Genomic DNA, 17,218 nt, shown 5'->3' with positions numbered 1-17,218 from the left:
AGTAGGCGATTCAACCTTATCTAACATGATCCACCATTCTAATTTATGGGTGTTCATCTACCTCATCACCATTTTCCCACTGTATTATCTTATTCCTTATGGAAATATATAAAAATGTTATTATCTTGGGGTTTTTTGGATATATGTTTAGGTGGAGGTAGAACATCCCATGGAACCATTTTAAAAGAGCAGCAGGATTCTCCCGGGTGACCTGGTCAAGACTACTCACTCAAACACAAACAGACTATTTGGTCATTATCCTACCTCTACTCAGAGAAACTAGCTGCGTACAAATTTATTGCCATGTTTTCTGACTCACAAAAGCGACCATAGACTCCTTTGTGAAGCACGTGGGCGCATCATCATCATAGAATTCCTACAGTGTGGAAACAGGCCCTTTGTCCCGACAAGTCCACACAGACCCTCACAGCATCCCACCCAAATCTATCCCACATAACCCACCTAGTGTACACATCCCTGAACACTGTGGACAAGTTAGCATGGCCAATCCACCTAGCCTGCACATCTTTGGACTGTGGGAGGACACCCACGCAGACGAGAGTCACCCAAGATTAGAATCAAACCCAGGCCCCTAGTGCTGTGAGGCAGCAGTGCTAACCACTGAGCTGCCCATGACATGATGAAAGGTGCTTTACAAACACAAGTCAGATTTCTACAAACGCAACTTCATGCATATTCATAAGTGACACTGTCTCATTTGATTTCTGAGCATGCATTTCCAATAAGTTCATTGATTATTTTGTATTTTTGTGCACAGATGAATTGTCCTAATCTTAACTGTCACTCGATATTATCAGTTGCTGTCTGAGAGACTAAGCAGGTTATGCCTTGTCTTGCTGAAATGCAAACAGCTCATGAAGGGATAAATGGAAGAGAGTATGCAAAAGATGCAAAGTCAAGTCAGTGTGGTGGGGGATGTATTGTTACACCTGGATTATAACATCAAAAATGTATATTTATATAGAGCCTTTAACGTAGCAAAACATCCCAAGAAACTTCAAAGTCAGTTTATAAATGAAAATTTGACGCACTGCAGTGTAAGGAAATACGACAGATGACCAAAAAGAGAAGGGTTTAAGGAATGTCTTCAAGGAGCGAGAGAAAAATAGATTAAAAAGAGAGAGAGAGAGAGACAATTAGTGATGAAATTCCATATGAGTAGTCTTGGACATTCAGAATCAACCGGTATGGCAGGTATGGGAGCTGACATTTGCTTATGAGATCACCTGGCACTACTGAAACCAAGAAAGGATCGACAACAGAGCTGATTTGAAATAGAACACTACAGTGCAGTACAGCCCCTCGATGTTGCGCCGACTTGTGAAACCAATCTGAAGCCCATCTAAGCTACACTATTCCATTCTCGTCCATATGTTTATCCAACGACCATTTAAATGCCCTTAAAGTTGTCGAGTTTACTACTTTTGCAGGCAGGGCATTCCACACCCTTACTTCTCTCTGAGTAAAGAATCTACCCCTGATATCTGTCCTATATATATCACCCCTCAATTTAAACGTATCTCCCCTCATGCTAGCAATCACCATCCGAGGAAAAAGGCTCTCACTGTCCAAATGGTGTCCACTATTGAAATGGTGATTTAGTGGTAATGTCACTGGGCTGATTATCCAGAAACCCACACCAATGCTCTGAGGACTTGTGTTCAAATCCCACCATGGCAGTTAGTGAAATTTGAATTCAGTAAACATCTTGAATTGGACAGGTGACTATATAACCTTTGTTGATTGTTATAAAAACCCAATTCGTTCACTAATGCTTTTTAGGGAAGAAAATCTCCCACCCTTATCTATCAGGATTATATGTGAATCCAGATCCACAGCAATATGGTTGACTCTTAACTACCCTCTGAAAAGGGCACTAGCAAGCCCCTCAGTTCAAGTGCAATTGGGGATCAACATGACCCAGCAATTATGGATGGCAAGGGGATAAGAGCCAGGCCTTACTCCTTCACACACTTTCAATCACAGTTGATTTCTTCTGCCCAATACAGAATATACTGCACAATGATTGCCACTATCAACTGCAAACCCACCTCTTTGCCACCAATTTCAGTGCCAGATTTCATAAAATGATGCTGCATTCTGTTAGGCCTATTTCAAAGCCGCTGTGAAAATATTTGTCCCTCTTGCCTTCTGAAGTGTTATATCTTAGCAGCCCACACTGCAAACTTTTGAGATTCAGGGAAATGTTATATATACACATTTATATACATACGTTAGCTATAATCACTTCTTAGAAGGACTGAATTAGCATTGCTGATTTAACTTGGCAACATTTTGAAGTGCTTCTTAGCCAATTAATTGATGACTTTTTATGAAATGTCAACACTGCTATTCTTTAGAAAAATACTGCAACTCAAATAAAAATAAATGGCTAATTAATTTCTTTCTGGTGAGGAATGGATATGGCACAGGATATCAAGAGAACTCACCTGCTCTTCTTCTAAAAAGTGTAAAGCCTGTAACAAAATATCTGCCTGAGAAGTCAGATAGGACTTTCACATTATATGATGATGGTAGTAATACAATTGATCCAAATACAACTGTAGATACATAGGATACATTTTTGCAATTTCCAATTCATACTGAGGGCCACGGCTGTGAAAGCATTCTCATTCCGGAGTTGAGGTGGTTGCGGATTTCACAACCCACTCCACAAGCACGAATGCCAAATCTACACGGGAATTTCGGTGGACTCCAAACTGCCAGAAGTTCTCGAATGAGACATTAAATCCAAGCTCTGCCTGGTCTCTTAGGTGGGCTTAAATAGGTGTTCTTCTCAGTTTCTTGGACACTGAATTTTGTTTAATCCACATAATTAATCCACTTTATCATTCCCTCATTGCTTGTTGTAAGAACTTTTGCTATGTGATACAGTGACTGCTGTATTTCCAGGTCTCACAATTTCATGAAGGCACTAGATAAACGCAAGTTATTACTTTCTGACTCTGTACCTTCTCCTGGATAACACTAAAATCTAGCAAATGACAAAAAAAAAATTCCCATGAGGTTCCTATTAAAATCTATTCAATCATTCCACTTTGGCAAAATGTGAAAATATACGTAAACAAATGTGTTTCTTAAGAATTCATCTTCTGAAAACAAATGAATGCTATAAGTTGGTAAGCACCAACAGCGCTCAGTAAGTCTTCCTGTTTATCTCTCTATTGTAAAGTCACACACTGCTGATGCTTCCAGTGCCCTGTTTGCGCTGTGTTTGTGGTATCTACACATCCTGTTTTTGTAGTCTGGATATACCCTTCTCTATCTGTTTCCTTAACCTTGGGCTACCAATTCTTTTTGTTGGAGCTTCTGTAGTTTTTGATTTTCCTCCCTATTCACCTACTCCACCTTCAACATTACCCTCCCAAACCCCACCCTCACTTTCCCCAAGGCAGGGAAGCATAGCCACCATTAGAATCTCACTTATTTTTATTCATTTAAGGGGTAAATGTCACTCCACAAGACTACATTTATTGTCTCACCCTAACTGCCCTAGAGGATGTTGTGATATGCTTCCCTCTTGAAATACTTGAGGTGTCAGGAGTAACCACTGTGCTGTAAAGAAGGGAGTTCCAGGATTTTGCCCCAGCATCACTGAAGAAACTGCAAAATATTTCCAAGTCAGAATGGTGAGTGCCTTGAAGTTAAACTTGGAATTGATAGTGTTTCCGACTGCCCTTGCCCTACTAGGTGGTAGAGATCATAGATTCAGAAGGTTCTGTCGAAGAAGCCTTACTCAGTTGTACCTGTGCATCTGCAGATGGTACGTACTGCTGCTACTGTGCAGTTGAAGGTGATGGATGGGATGCAATTAATCTGGCTGCTTTGACCTGGACGGTGCTGAGCTTCTTTAGTGTTTTTGGAGCTGCACCCATTCAGGCAAGTGGGGAGTATTCCATCACATACCTGGCACATGAGCTGTAGATGGTGGACAATTTGAGGAATCAGGAGATGCAATATGAGCTGTAAGATTCCCTGCCCTCTGACCTGCTCTTTTAGCTATCTGGGATTACATTGTGGTGCTTGTGCCAAAGTTGAGAGAGCTGCCTCCACAGCCTAGTGAAATCTGGCATCATTATACTAATGGAATAATCAATTACAATGTATTTAGAATGTATTTAAATGGCTAGTTCAGTTCAGTGTCTTATCAATGTTGATAGGGACAGATTTGCATAATGGGAATGCCATTAAAGATCAATGCATCATGGTTAAGATTCTACCTTTTAGGGGAAGGTAATTGTTTGGCACTTAAGTGGCGTTAATGTTACTCACCATTTATCAGCCCAAGCCTAAAGATTGTCCTAGTTTGCTGCATTTGAACATGGACTACTTCAGTATGTGAGAAGTCACAAGTTTTCACCTTGATTTCCATTGACTGTAGTATTCCTCAGGTTCTGGATGCCACACTCAATCAAGTGCTGCCTTAGTGTTGAGGGCAGGCACCCTCACACTCAGTCAAAAGCTGCCTTAATGTCGAGGGCAGTCACACTCACTTTTCTTCTAGAGTTCAACTCTTTTGTCCATGTTTGGACCAAGGCTACAATGTATCAGGAGCCAAGTGACTCTAGTGGAATGCACACTGAGTGTTAGTGAGCAGTCAACATGGAGGAGAGATGGATCATCAACTGAGGGAGTGCATGTGTATATAGTAGTCAGCAGAAGGTTTCCTTGCCCATGTTTGATTTAATGCCATGAGATGTTATGGGGACTATCGTCGATGTTATGGACTCCTAAGGTAATTCTGTCCTGACAGGTAACCACATGGCAACACATCTAGTGGCTCTGTCCTTTTGGTGGGACAGGACAAAGTGAACAACAGAGTTGGCTTAGACATTGTAATTGATTATTCCATTAGTATAATGATGCCAGATTTCACTAGGCTGTGAGGCAGCTCTCTCAACTTTGGCACAAGCACCACAATGTAATCCCAGATAGCAAATGCTCACATGCAAGTCTAATCCACTTCACAGGTATGATCGAGAGGCAAACAAGACGACAGCAATCAGGAACAAAGGATAAATAAACAGGAAAAAAAAATCAGAAGACACAAGTTACCCTTTCTGTAACTGCTCCCAACTACAAAAAATCTTCCGTTTTATAGCATCCCTTACAGTTTCAGATCAAACATTCTTTGCATTTAATGAAATACTTTTGAAATGTAGGGTAATTATGCATTAATTTATGTGTAGTGAGTTGCATAAACAGCAGTGTGCCAAATAATCTGTTTTTATGATGTTGATTGAAGGATAAATATTAACTGGGGAAAACTGCCTTGTTCTTCTCTCAAGTAGTCATTAGAGACATGGAGTTTTACAGGATAGAAAGAGGCCTTTCACCCATTGTGGGATTTTTTGCATATAGTGTTTTTGGATGAGACATTAAATCGTCCCTCCAACACTGCAGCACTCCTTCAGTACTGTAATGGAGTGTCAACATAGATTTTACACACAAGTCAGGGGAGTGGGACTTGATCTTACTACCTTCTAAGGTCATGCCACAGACCAAATGCAACAACCTGTGATCTCCTGGGCTGTTGTACAGTTCTACCAAGTGAATCTTCGTGGGAAGCTTCACAATTAAGAGCATTCTCTTCGATACACTTATCTGCCTGAACACATACTGGTTTCCCGAACAATGACTTCTGCCTTGAAGCGTTTGTTAATCACTTCTCACTTTGCACATAACATTACTTGTTGTTGAGTGAAAGTCAGTCATAGAGACAAAAACCCCGTCCATTCTCAGTTAAAGCAGAAACCGATTTTTTTTTTGGTGGGGTATGGGGTGGTTGGAGCGAGATTACCTTAACTACCGGTTTTGCAGCAAACATCCAACTCCCTGTGACAGCACTGGACACGTTGAAAGGTTTTCGCATCTGAAAAACAGTGCAGCCCTTACACCACCTCGACAAAATCCCAGTCAGCAGGTTTGTGAAGTTGCGGGGCCGATCATGGTGAAGTTCAGATCAATTTAACTAACAGTAGTAGCCTGGTACACACTGCCTGTCATTCGCGCTCTCTTTCTAAACACACACACACACACATCAGTAACATTTAGCAAAACTCAACAACCGGAGAATGTGAGGGTGTGCCCTTTGCAAAGCGGAATTCATCAACGGCCCTGCCAATCAGAAAACCGGCTCCTGGCAACAACCAATCTAACCACAACACGGTCTGCCCCAGATAAACGAAGGTGGAAATCCTCTTCACACAGTAAACCTCTTGGTGTTAATACTTACAGCTAGTGAATCTTGCAGTTTGAAGTTTTCTTTTCTTCCCTTCCCCCCACCAACCTTTGCTGTCAAGCTAAGAAACCTCTTCCTGCTTTCAGCAGTAAACGGACGAGAAGCCAGCCCTGGAAAGAACCTGCTGCTTTTTATTACATGTTAAAGTCCTGCCAAGGTCTGTCTCCAGCATTGCGCCGTGTCCAGGGCAGGACTGCCCTGCCCTTAGTGATGTTGTTGCGATTCTGTAACTTCATGCATTACGGAACATTTGACTGTCTTCAGTACAAACACATTTCAAAACAGAAAATTGTGGCCAGTCAGCGGCCGGCAGGAAATAAAGGCAAAACTCAATTGGGTCAACTGCACCAGACTCCTGAGAGGACTTCACGAGATGGTTGCTGAAATGATGATTCCCTCTGCGGCAGAGACTACAACTAGGAGGCACCATTTCAAAATAGGTCTACCATTTAAGATGGAGCTAGGGGAGAATTTTTTTTCTCAAAGGGTCTTGACTCTATTGAACTTGCTCCTCCAGAAGCCAGGCAGAGTCATTGGACACTTTTAAGGCTGTGTTAGACAGATTCAGACTAAAACACGGGAGTCAAAGGGTATCTATCGAGGGGAGGGGGGAGGCAGTGGAGTGACGTTGCCAGCAGATCATCCATGATCTTATTGAAAAACAGTACAGGCTTGACGGGCTGATTGGTTTACTGCTCTTAATTCTTATCTTCGTGTATGTACTCTTCACCTATCCGCTCTTTCCTGTCAAGAGTTCACCACGAGATATAAATACATATACACCTACATTTGGGAGAATGCCGGCTTAAATAATGACTAATTATTAATCAAAACAAAATTACTTTAATTCATATAAGTTTGTCAATCTATAAGGCCATCCCTAAGCTCTTGACAACCAAGAATTTTTGAAGGAACAAAAACAGAAGTTGCTGAAAAAGCTCAGTAGGTCTTGCAGCATCTGTGAAAGGAAAAATACAGAGTTAACGTTTTGGGTCCTGTTATCCTTCCTCAGTTACTGGACCCTAAACATTAGTATCAGAACATACTGGGGTCTCAACTCAGTTGGAAGCTTCAGTGAATGCCTCTGAATTTTCTCTTGATGTTGTTCCCTCCTGGATTGGAGAACTGCATGTGAGAATCTGTGTCTGAATTTGCCTTTTGGCCAATTGCTGTGTTTATGGGATGTTACAATAGTGGAACAGTTAATTAGCAATAGTTACTGAATCTGTTTTTCTGTTAAGTTTTCACCCCAATAGAATTGTTATTTCTAAATTCCTCTTTCTATGATTTTATTTACAGTGTTTAAATAAATTGTGTTTTGCTTTACTTTAAGTAGTTTGACCAGTTACATTGTATCTGGACAGACACTTTACATTTGTCTTTAAAATAACAAGAAGTTAGGGTTTAGCCTACTTTCTTAAAATATTTTGAGGTTGTCTGGTCTGGTCTGGTCCGGTCCATAACATGTTACAATCTAAAAGTGTACAGTGATCTTCAAGCAGTGATGTGATGTTCATAGCATCAGTGGTCAGCAACCCATATGGGTAGGTCTGTTTTGCTCTGCATGAACACAGGGGATTTTCAGCATCACATGTATTTTGGTATTTGCTTGGGGTCTTTCTGAAACTTACTAAGGGATAAATATTGGTTCAGGCACAAAGGAGAACATATCTGCTTGTCCTAAAAGTAGTGCTGTGAAATCTTTGTCCTCTCACCTGAGAAGGCACTTGGGGCTATAGTTTAATATCTTATCTGAAATATGAGACCTCAAAAAGTGCCATCAGTCCCACACTGGACTGTAGCCTAGGCATTATGCATGCCACAATTTCAGACAAAGAGACAAGATGGTTTTGTTTTATTCATTCATGGGATGCGGGCTACACTGGCTGGGCCGGTGGTTTTTGACCATCCACAATTACCCTTTGAGAAGGTGGTGTTGAGCTAACTTATGAAACTAGTGCTGTCCATTTCGTGTAAGTACCGCCATAAACATTTAGGGAGGAAGTTCCAGCATTTTTAGCTTAGAAACAGAATATATTTCCAAGTCACGGTGGTGACTGGATTGAAGGGGACTTGATAGTGGTGTTCCCGTGAATCTACTGCTCATGTCTTTCTGGATGTCAGTGATTGTGCATTTCAAAGCTACCATCTAAGAAAAGTTCCTGAATTTTGGCAGTGCATCTTGTAGATAGTGAACACTGCCGCTACTAAGCATCAATGGTGGAAGGAGTGGATGTTTGTGAATTTTTGTCAAAAAAGCATTTTGCTTTACCTTGGAGTGTGTCAAGCTTCTTGAGTGTTGTTGGAGCTGCAGTATGAACTCTGCCTATTTCATGTGGAGGAACCATATCCTCTGTTCAATCCCTATCTCACTTGACAACCTATCCATGACATTTACCATTCCAGGAAGATCAATGCCATTTTCTTTAGGATATCCACGTAACTGAAGTTATTCATTGCTGGGAAAGTTCTGGCAGGTGGGGAATATTCCATCACATCTCTGATTTGAGCCTTGTTGATGATGGGCAGGCTTTAAGGAGTCATTACTTGCTGCTAGGTTCCTAGAACCTGACCTATTCTTATAGCCCCCGCATTTATCTGGCTAGTCCAGTTCAGTTTCTGGTCAATAGTAACCTCCAGGATGTTGATAGTAGGCAATTAAAAGATGATAACTCCATTGAAGGCAGTGGTTGGATTCTCTCTGACTGGAGCTGAGTGACCCTAAGCAGGTTATCGATAAGCAAGTGCTAGTATAGCACTATAGATGACTCCTTCCATCACTTTTTTGATGATTGAGAGCATAATGGTGGAACATTAATTGACCACTTGGATTTGTCCAGCTTGTTGTGCAATTTTCTACATTGTTATTTTCTACATTGTTAGTTAGATGCCAGTTCTTGTAGATGGACTGGAAAAGGCTTGGCTAGAGGCACAGCACATTCTGGACCATAAGTCTTCAGTACTATTCAGTACTACTTGGAATACTGCGTCCAGTTCTGGGCGCCCTATTATAGGAAAGATGTGGATGCTTTGGAGAGGGTTCAGAGGAGGTTTACCAGGATGCTGCCTGGACTGGAGGGCTTATCTTATGAAGAGAGGTTGACTGAGCTCGGTCTCTTTTCATTGGAGAAAAGGAGGAGGAGAGGGGACCTAATTGAGGTATACAAGATAATGAGAGGCATAGATAGAGTTGATAGCCAGAGACTATTTCCCAGGGCAGAAATGGCTAGAACGAGGGGTCATAGTTTTAAGCTGGTTGGTGGAAAGTATAGAGGGGATGTCAGAGGCAGGTTCTTTACGCAGAGAGTTGTGAAAGCATGGAATGCGTTGCCAGCAGCAGTTGTGGAAGCAAGGTCATTGGGGTCATTTAAGAGACTGCTGGACATGTATATGGTCACAGAAATTTGAGGGTGCATACATGAGGATCAATGGTCGGCACAACATTGTGGGCTGAAGGGCCTGTTCTGTGCTGTACTGTTCTATGTTCTATGTTCTATGTTCTATTGCCAGTATGTTGTTGGGACCTGTAGCCTTTGCAGCATCCATTGCGTACAACTATTTTTTGATTTCATGTGGAGTGAATGGAATTGGCTGAAGACTGGCATCTGTGATGCTGAGACCTTTGGAGAAGGCCAGGATGGATTATCTACTCAACATTAATAGGTCAAGGCTATTAAAAATACTTCAGCCACGTCTTTTGCACTGATGTGCTGGGCTGTCCCATCATTGAGGAGTGAATTGCTTAATTGTCCAACATTTATTCACAAGTAGATGTGGCAGGATTATAGATTATTTATATCAGATTAGTTGAAGAGCTGTGTATAATTTGTTGATTATGCTGTTTGCAATGCAAGTAATCCTAAAATGTAGCTTCATCTGTTTGGCATCTGATTTTACTATGCCTGGTGCTACTTCTGAGGGCTTTATTGAACCAGAGTTGACCCCTGACTGTAATAGTAGAATGGAAAGGTCAATTCAAGATTCTTAGTTTTGCAGGTTAGTTTAGATTCTGTTGTGCTGATTCCTTTTGACTGATTGAATTCCAACATTAAGGTGAGAGAAAGTATAGTGTCCTGTTTGTTTATGTCTAACTTTCTACTAGCTAACTTCCAGCATTCAGAAATAATCCCTTAACTTGCAAAGCAGGAGTGACTTGGCCACTGATAACAAAGTGTGGAGCTGGATGAACACAGCAGGCCAAACAGCATCTTCGGAGCACAAAAGCTGACTTTTCGGGCCTAGACCCTTCATCAGAGAGGGGGATGGGGAGAGGGAACTGGAATAAATAGGGAGAGAGGGGGAGGCGGACTGAAGATGGAGAGAAAACAAGGTAGGTAGAGAGGAGACTTTAGGTGAGGAGGTAGGGAGGGGATAGGTCAGTCCAGGGAAGACGGACAGGTCAAGGAGGCAGGATGAGGTGGTAGATAGGAAATGGAGGTGCGGCTTAAGGTGGGAGGAAGGGATGGGTGAGAAGAAGAACAGGTTAGGGAAGCAGAGACAGGCTGGGCTGGTTTTGGGATGCAGTGGGGGAGGGGACAAGCTAGGCTGGTTGTGTGGTGCAGTGGGGGGAGGGGAAGAACTGGGCTGGTTTTGAGATGCAGTGGGGGAACGGGAGATTTTGAAGCTTGTGAAGTGACTTGGCCACTAGTTTTTTGTGTGTGACCTTCACAACATGCTAATGCTCAAAACAAAGCTAGCACTCATGGGTACCTTAGCCCACTGGTACCAAGAAGAAACTCAGCACACTTCAATAGAATGGAATTTCTAAAGAAGGGTCACTGTACCTGAAATGTTAACTCTGCTGTCTGTCTAACAGATGCTGCCAGACCTGAATTTTTCCAGAAATTTCTAATTTTGTTTCAATAGACTGGAAACGTTCTTTTTAACCCTTGTCCTTTTGTATTCATCAAAGGGAGAAACAACTACGCTGGCAGTTTGGGACATGATCTCCAGGGAGTTCCTTCACACCTTTATAGTCACAAGAAATCACAGTCCAGCCTGTTTTATTTTGCCTTTCCACCACATGCCCACCTTAAAATGTTATTGTTTGAACTTCCCTTTGTATCAAGAGGTGTGACATTCCATGGGTCCCTCTCTCTGCAGACAGCCATTTAATTTTACATCCATACTTATTTTTGGCTGTATCAACTCTGTTTAAAAACAACACACTTTAGAATTACAAGTTAAAATGTTTGTACTGCTTCAGGCTTCTAACTCATGTTCATGACAATTATAATAGCTATAGGAACATAGGACTTATGAGCAGGAGTAGGCCATTTGGCATCTCAGGTGTGCTCCATCATTCTGTAAGATCATGATTTGATGGTGGTCTCACCTCCATTTTCCTCTGTGTCCTTCATAATCCTTGATTCCCCTGTCTACCAGAAATGTATCTAACTGGCTCTTGTATATATTCAATGATCCAGAGCCCACTGTTTTCTGGGGAAGAGAATTCCACAGACTAATGACTGCCAAGAGAAAGCTAATACTCTTCATCTTTGCCTTAAAAAAGAAACTTCTTATTTTTAAACTATATTCCCTAGTTCCACTCTTTCCCAAGAGAGAACATCCTCTCAGTGTTCAGTCTGTCAAGTTCCCTCAGAATCTTATATCTTTCAATAAGATTATCTCTCATTTTTCTAAACTCTAATAGCTCTAGGTCCAAACTGTTCAACATTTCTTTACAAGATAGGCCCTTCATCTCAGGTATGAGTTGATTGAACCTTTTCTGAAATACTCCTGAAGCAATTATATCTCTCTTCAAATAAGGAGAGCAAAACTGTGGGTAGGATTTCAAATGTGGTCTTGCCAAGGAGCTGTACAGTTGTAATTTAAAAAATTCCCTATTTTTATATTCCATTCCCCTTGCAATAAATGACAACATTCCATTTGCCTTCCCAATTACTTGCTGTCCCTAGTCATGTGCTATGTTCTGTTGTACAAGTACAAATGTCAAAGATCAGGTGCAAAGTCGGTCAATGGGCGTATCCTTGAAGTAGCAAAATTTCCTCATTCAGACAGTTGTCAAATAATCTCAAACAATGAGTTCTGAGATCTAAATCAGATTTCCTGCCACAGAGATAAACAATTAGCTTTGAAGAGACTGAAAACAAGCTCGATACCATCTCCAAGGTTACAAGGTCATGGAAAACACAATGCAAGCAACTCAATTACACCCACAGAAGAAAAATGATTGAAAGTCATGAGAATTTTAACTAGCAATTAGATAATACAATAAAGGGTGACCATTTCCTCTGTAGGTTGTCAGCTATGATTCAGTTGTTAGTCCTTTTCCTTTCGTGTTTCATGGTTCTGAGTTCTAGTCCCACTCATGGCTTGAGCACAAAAGGCAGCACAGAAATTCCAATGTTGTGCTCAGGGTGTGTTGCATTTCCGAAGGTACCAACCTGTGGATGACACTTTAAACTGCATCCAAAATTCTTAGAATCCCAACAATGCAGAAATAAGCCATTCGGCCTAACAAGTCCACACCAAACCTTCAGATAGCATCCACCCAGACTCCTCCCCTTATCCTATCCCTGTAATTCTGCACTTCCCACGGCTATCACGTTTAACCGAGACATCCCTGAACATTGTGGGCAACTTACCATGGTCAATCCACCCAATTTGCACATCTTTGCACTGTGGGAGGAAACCAGAGCACCCGATGGAAACACATGCAGACATGGCAGAATGTGCAAACTTCACACAGACAGTCTCCTGAGGGTTGAATTGAATGCAGTTCCCTGGCGTGGTGACACAGCATTGCTAACCACTGTGGCACTATTTAGAACATGAACAAGTTGCCCCCAGTGTCCTGGCCAATATTTACATCTTAGTTGACATTACCAAAAATTCCTTCCTTGCTAACAGCGCTACCTACTCACAACGGGCTGGAGCAGTTCAAACCCATCACTACCTTCTTAAGAGCAATTAGGTATGGACAACAAATGCTGGACTAGCTAGCAACCCCCATGTCCTGTGAACAAATTAATAAAACATGTGTTTTAAATAATCTGTTTTAAATAATGTTTGTCCTTTGTGCCTCAGAGCGTTTACGTTGAAAGGATGTCTTCTTTTACGGTTGTTCTCATGTGAGAACCCCAAATAGAAGGCAGTGAACAAGTGACTTCGAATTGAAGGTGTTAGTGCTCTGCTGAGGGTTGCCACTACTGAACATAATTTCCAATACATGCCTAGACTGGTCTTCCAATGAGAGAAACTCAGCAGGACAGTACAGTCAAGTTGGGGTGAATTGCCTCCATCCATTCAATACTTTGCTATTTTTCACAAAAAAAATTATTTCCAGCTTAAAAGCACATAGTGCCTTTCACCCAAGGACAACCCAAAGTGCTGTACAAGCAATGAGTTGGTTTTTGAGGTATAGCCATTGGTATTATTCAGGATGTGTGGTTGCCAAAATTGCGCATTGTAAACTCCCAATTTGATTGTGATCAGTTAATCTGCATTTGTGAAGTTGACTGAAGGATAAATGTTGGTCAGGTTGCCAGAGATAACTCCCCTGTTCCTTTTTAAAATGGATATTTTGCCTCTACCTTAAAGGGTAAACATTGTATTAGTTTAACCTTCTTTGCAAAAACACTTCCAGTGTTGCAGCACTGGAATTTCAGCCTATGTTTCATACTCAATTCTGTAAGTGGGACCTTCTGACTCAGAGCTGAGAGGGATACCAACAGAGCAAGATTCTCTACACAGGTTTCTAGAGTTGTCTTGAAAGGTGGATGTTCTCATTCATTCGTGTGACATGTTTTTGTTGGCAGGGTCAGTACACACAGCAAAAGAAAATGTCCCTGCACCATTTTACAATTCAACAGTTGCCTCATTATTGATTTAAACAGCTAACAAGCTGTCTCGGAGTTTACACCACATGCTTAAACAGACAGATCTAACAATATTTCAAAGCCAGATTTTGTTAAATGGAATGTAAATATGTCCCATTTTTAGTTTCCAAATTATGTGTTGAAGATCAAACAGTTTTGTGATATAAACAGGAACCACAGAATTTATGGATAGGCTATTTAAATCAATAGTTACTGGGATTCTAACTACTGTAAGCTAGCAATACTGGTCAGGCCAGGGACAGAGATCATGGGCCCTGCTGCAGTTCCCGGGCTGGGCACCTCGCCCCTGACCCAAGCACAGCCACTTGGCTCCCACAGTTGCTCTGCAAGCCTGGTTATTGGGCTCTTTTGTACCCCACTGCCTGGAGGCCAGAAATTAGTACCTGAGTTGTGTGTGTCATCTAGTGTGCTTAACAACCGAACACATCTGAAAGTCCCATATTTGATATTGAGTTAGGTGATTTATGATTGTCCTAAGTGACTTCTTTGGGATAAGGCTGAGAAAATTCAGCTAGGATTCCAGTTCCTGATCCCTTGGTGTCAACTGGAACACATGTGCTTGACAACCACGAATTTATTTATGCCTCCAACTCCGTAACCAGAGGCAAACCTTCTAACCTTAGTTACAGACATTTAAAAAATTCCAGATGGTGGACAAAGAGGAGGCTGGAAGAACACAGCAAGCCAGACAGCAACTGGAGAAAAGGAGAAGTCAACACGTTGGATATTACCCTTCTGGAGAACTGGATGAGGGGCCGGGGGTGCTGCAGATAAAGGGGAGGTGGGGGTAGCGGAATGATGGTGATAGGTGGACACTGGTAATAAATACAAACAGGTTGGTCGATGGGAGGGATGAATTCGGTTGGCGGCTAGAAGGCAGATTCAGTAGGTGAAATGGAAGAGAGGAGGTGGGGCTGGAAAGAGAACCGGGGGATGGGTGGAAGGTTATTTGAAATTAGAGAACTCAATGTTGAGTGCTGTGGGCTGTGGGATGCCCAGGCGGAATATAAGGCGTTGTTCCTCAAATCTGCATCCTGAATAGCTGCGACACTGGAGGAGGCCAAGGACGTACATGTTGGAGGGGGAGTGTAGAGGGCAGTTAAAATAGGCGGTGAACGGGAAGTTAGGCTGGCCATTATGGGCCAGGTGAAGATGCTGGGCGAAACAGTCACCTGGTCTACATTTGGTGTTATTGATGTAGAGAAGACCATGTTGGGAGCACTGAATGCAACAGATTAGGTTGGAGGAGATTCAGGTAAAGCTCTATCTCACTTGGAAGGACAGTTTCAGGCCCTGGATGGAGGTGAAGGAGCTGGTGTGTTTATGCTGGTGTTGTATCTTTTATTGTTACATGAGAAGGTACCCGCGGGTGGAGGTGGGGTTGGAGTGGTTGGTGGGGAGTGTGGTTGGCTTCACCATCTGCCCACCTTCCATGCCGCCTTAGGCAGGGGCCCCAACTCCATATCATGCCTACCTACTATGGAGGGATGGTGGCAGGAAAATTCCTGACTCCCAGCTTGAAGAGGAGATAGGCCCCACACTGTCATTAAAAACGCACATTCCCTGTGTAACATTGTCAGACAATGCTTCATCTCAACTTACCTACTGTTGAAACCTTCACCTTTCTTACCTCTTGATATGACTCCTGATGAAGGCCTTTCATCACCTCCTCTTCATCAAACCTAAGCTAATTTAAACTTCTGTGACCATGTACTATCTTATACCGAGTCCTGTTTGCTCAACAGCCTGTCTTCACTGGTCAATGTAGGCTCTCAGTTAATACAACACCTTGAGTTTAATGTCATCATCCATGCTTTGCAATCCCTCCATGGCCTCACCCCTCCCTATTTCTTCCAGCCCCGCTATCCTATGAAATTCCTATGCTCCTCAAATCCTGGCCTCTTGCGTATCTCCAATTTTAATCATTGCATCATTGATAGCCGTGCCTTCGGCTGCTAAGACCACAAGCACTGGAATTCCCTCCCTGAATATTTCTGCCTCTCTTTCCTTTTTTCAGAAGTTCCTTAAAAGCCATCTCTTTGACCAAGTAGAATATCTAACATCTTCTCATTTGCCTCAGTGTCAAATTTTCTTTGATCATGCTTCTCGTGAATTGTTTTGGGACACTTAGCTGCATTTCAGATGCTATACAAATGCTACTTATGACCACATCTGCTTTGGAGTACATGCTGTTAATATCATTGCATCAGATTAAGTGCTGATCATAATCTCGGCTGCTTCTTCAGGATTACGGGGTTAATTTTTAACAGTACAATGACTATCTGAAAATTAAGCACATCAGTGCATTCTCTTAAGCATCCTCAATGTACAGGCTTCACTGTAAATGATCTCCTTTAAGAGATAAGGAACAGCTTCAAAATCTTCGTTAAAGACAAAATTGAATGCAAAAAGGAATGGAGATTTAGCTGCACTCAGTGACAAGACATTCCCCTGTTGTGCATGGTGATAACAAGCAGCCGTAACATGCCTCAAAATCTGAATCACTTGTTGTGACCAGGGATGGGGCTCGTGCCCTATTACCAAGTACCATTTACTTTATCAATATTCGTCGCCCTCTCAGCATCATTTGGAAACATAGATGATAGTAAGGACTCTTTTTGAGGTCAGATCCTGCATGTGGGTAATTATCTATATAAAAGTAATAGAAAACACATGATCACACACAGAGGGAATTAGTAGCTCTAAAGAACAATAAAAACATTAGCAGAAAATAGCCAAGTATTAAGCTTTGTAAATTCACTTCAGAAGGCAAAAGAAAGTGCCACTAAAGGAGGTCAATGACCAAATCTACAAAGGCCTGGAGATGAATGACTTCCTGCTGTGGAGATAAAAGTGGCCCTGATTTCAACATCATTAGTCAGAAAGACAGCACTGCTCCAGTCCTTCATCTGATCCATGTGGATTCACACATTTATAGATGAGACCTAAATAGGAAAGTGCAGTTAATCTTTTAGAAGCCTATGAAAAACTACAGAAAGATACTAGGAAGATGGGGAGATGGGCTACAATGTGGTACAAGTTACTGATTGCTACACAAATTCAGCACTAGAAC

The 17,218-nt window shown here is 42.0% G+C and overlaps 1 protein-coding gene across 4 annotated transcripts in view; it reads right to left on the bottom strand.

Moving 5' to 3' along the window:
• LOC125467593 (paladin) overlaps window positions 1-17,218 on the bottom strand; it is a 283,522-nt gene that overhangs the window by 231,355 nt on the left and 34,949 nt on the right. For 2 of the 4 annotated variants that reach the window (XM_048563667.2, XM_048563666.2), the window contains exon 1: window positions 5,843-6,098. The exons of 1 other annotated variant lie outside the window; for it this stretch is intronic. The gene's annotated coding sequence lies outside the window, so the exon portion shown is untranslated. Of the gene's footprint in view, window positions 1-5,842; window positions 6,099-6,277; window positions 6,616-17,218 lie in introns of those variants that run through there. One more of the 4 variants, XM_048563669.2, reaches the window with a different exon arrangement.

This window comes from Stegostoma tigrinum, chromosome 37 (genome assembly GCF_030684315.1).
Source record: "Stegostoma tigrinum isolate sSteTig4 chromosome 37, sSteTig4.hap1, whole genome shotgun sequence".
NCBI classification, from domain to species: Eukaryota; Metazoa; Chordata; class Chondrichthyes; order Orectolobiformes; family Stegostomatidae; genus Stegostoma; species Stegostoma tigrinum.
This window is presented reverse-complemented; position numbering and strand designations above follow the sequence as displayed.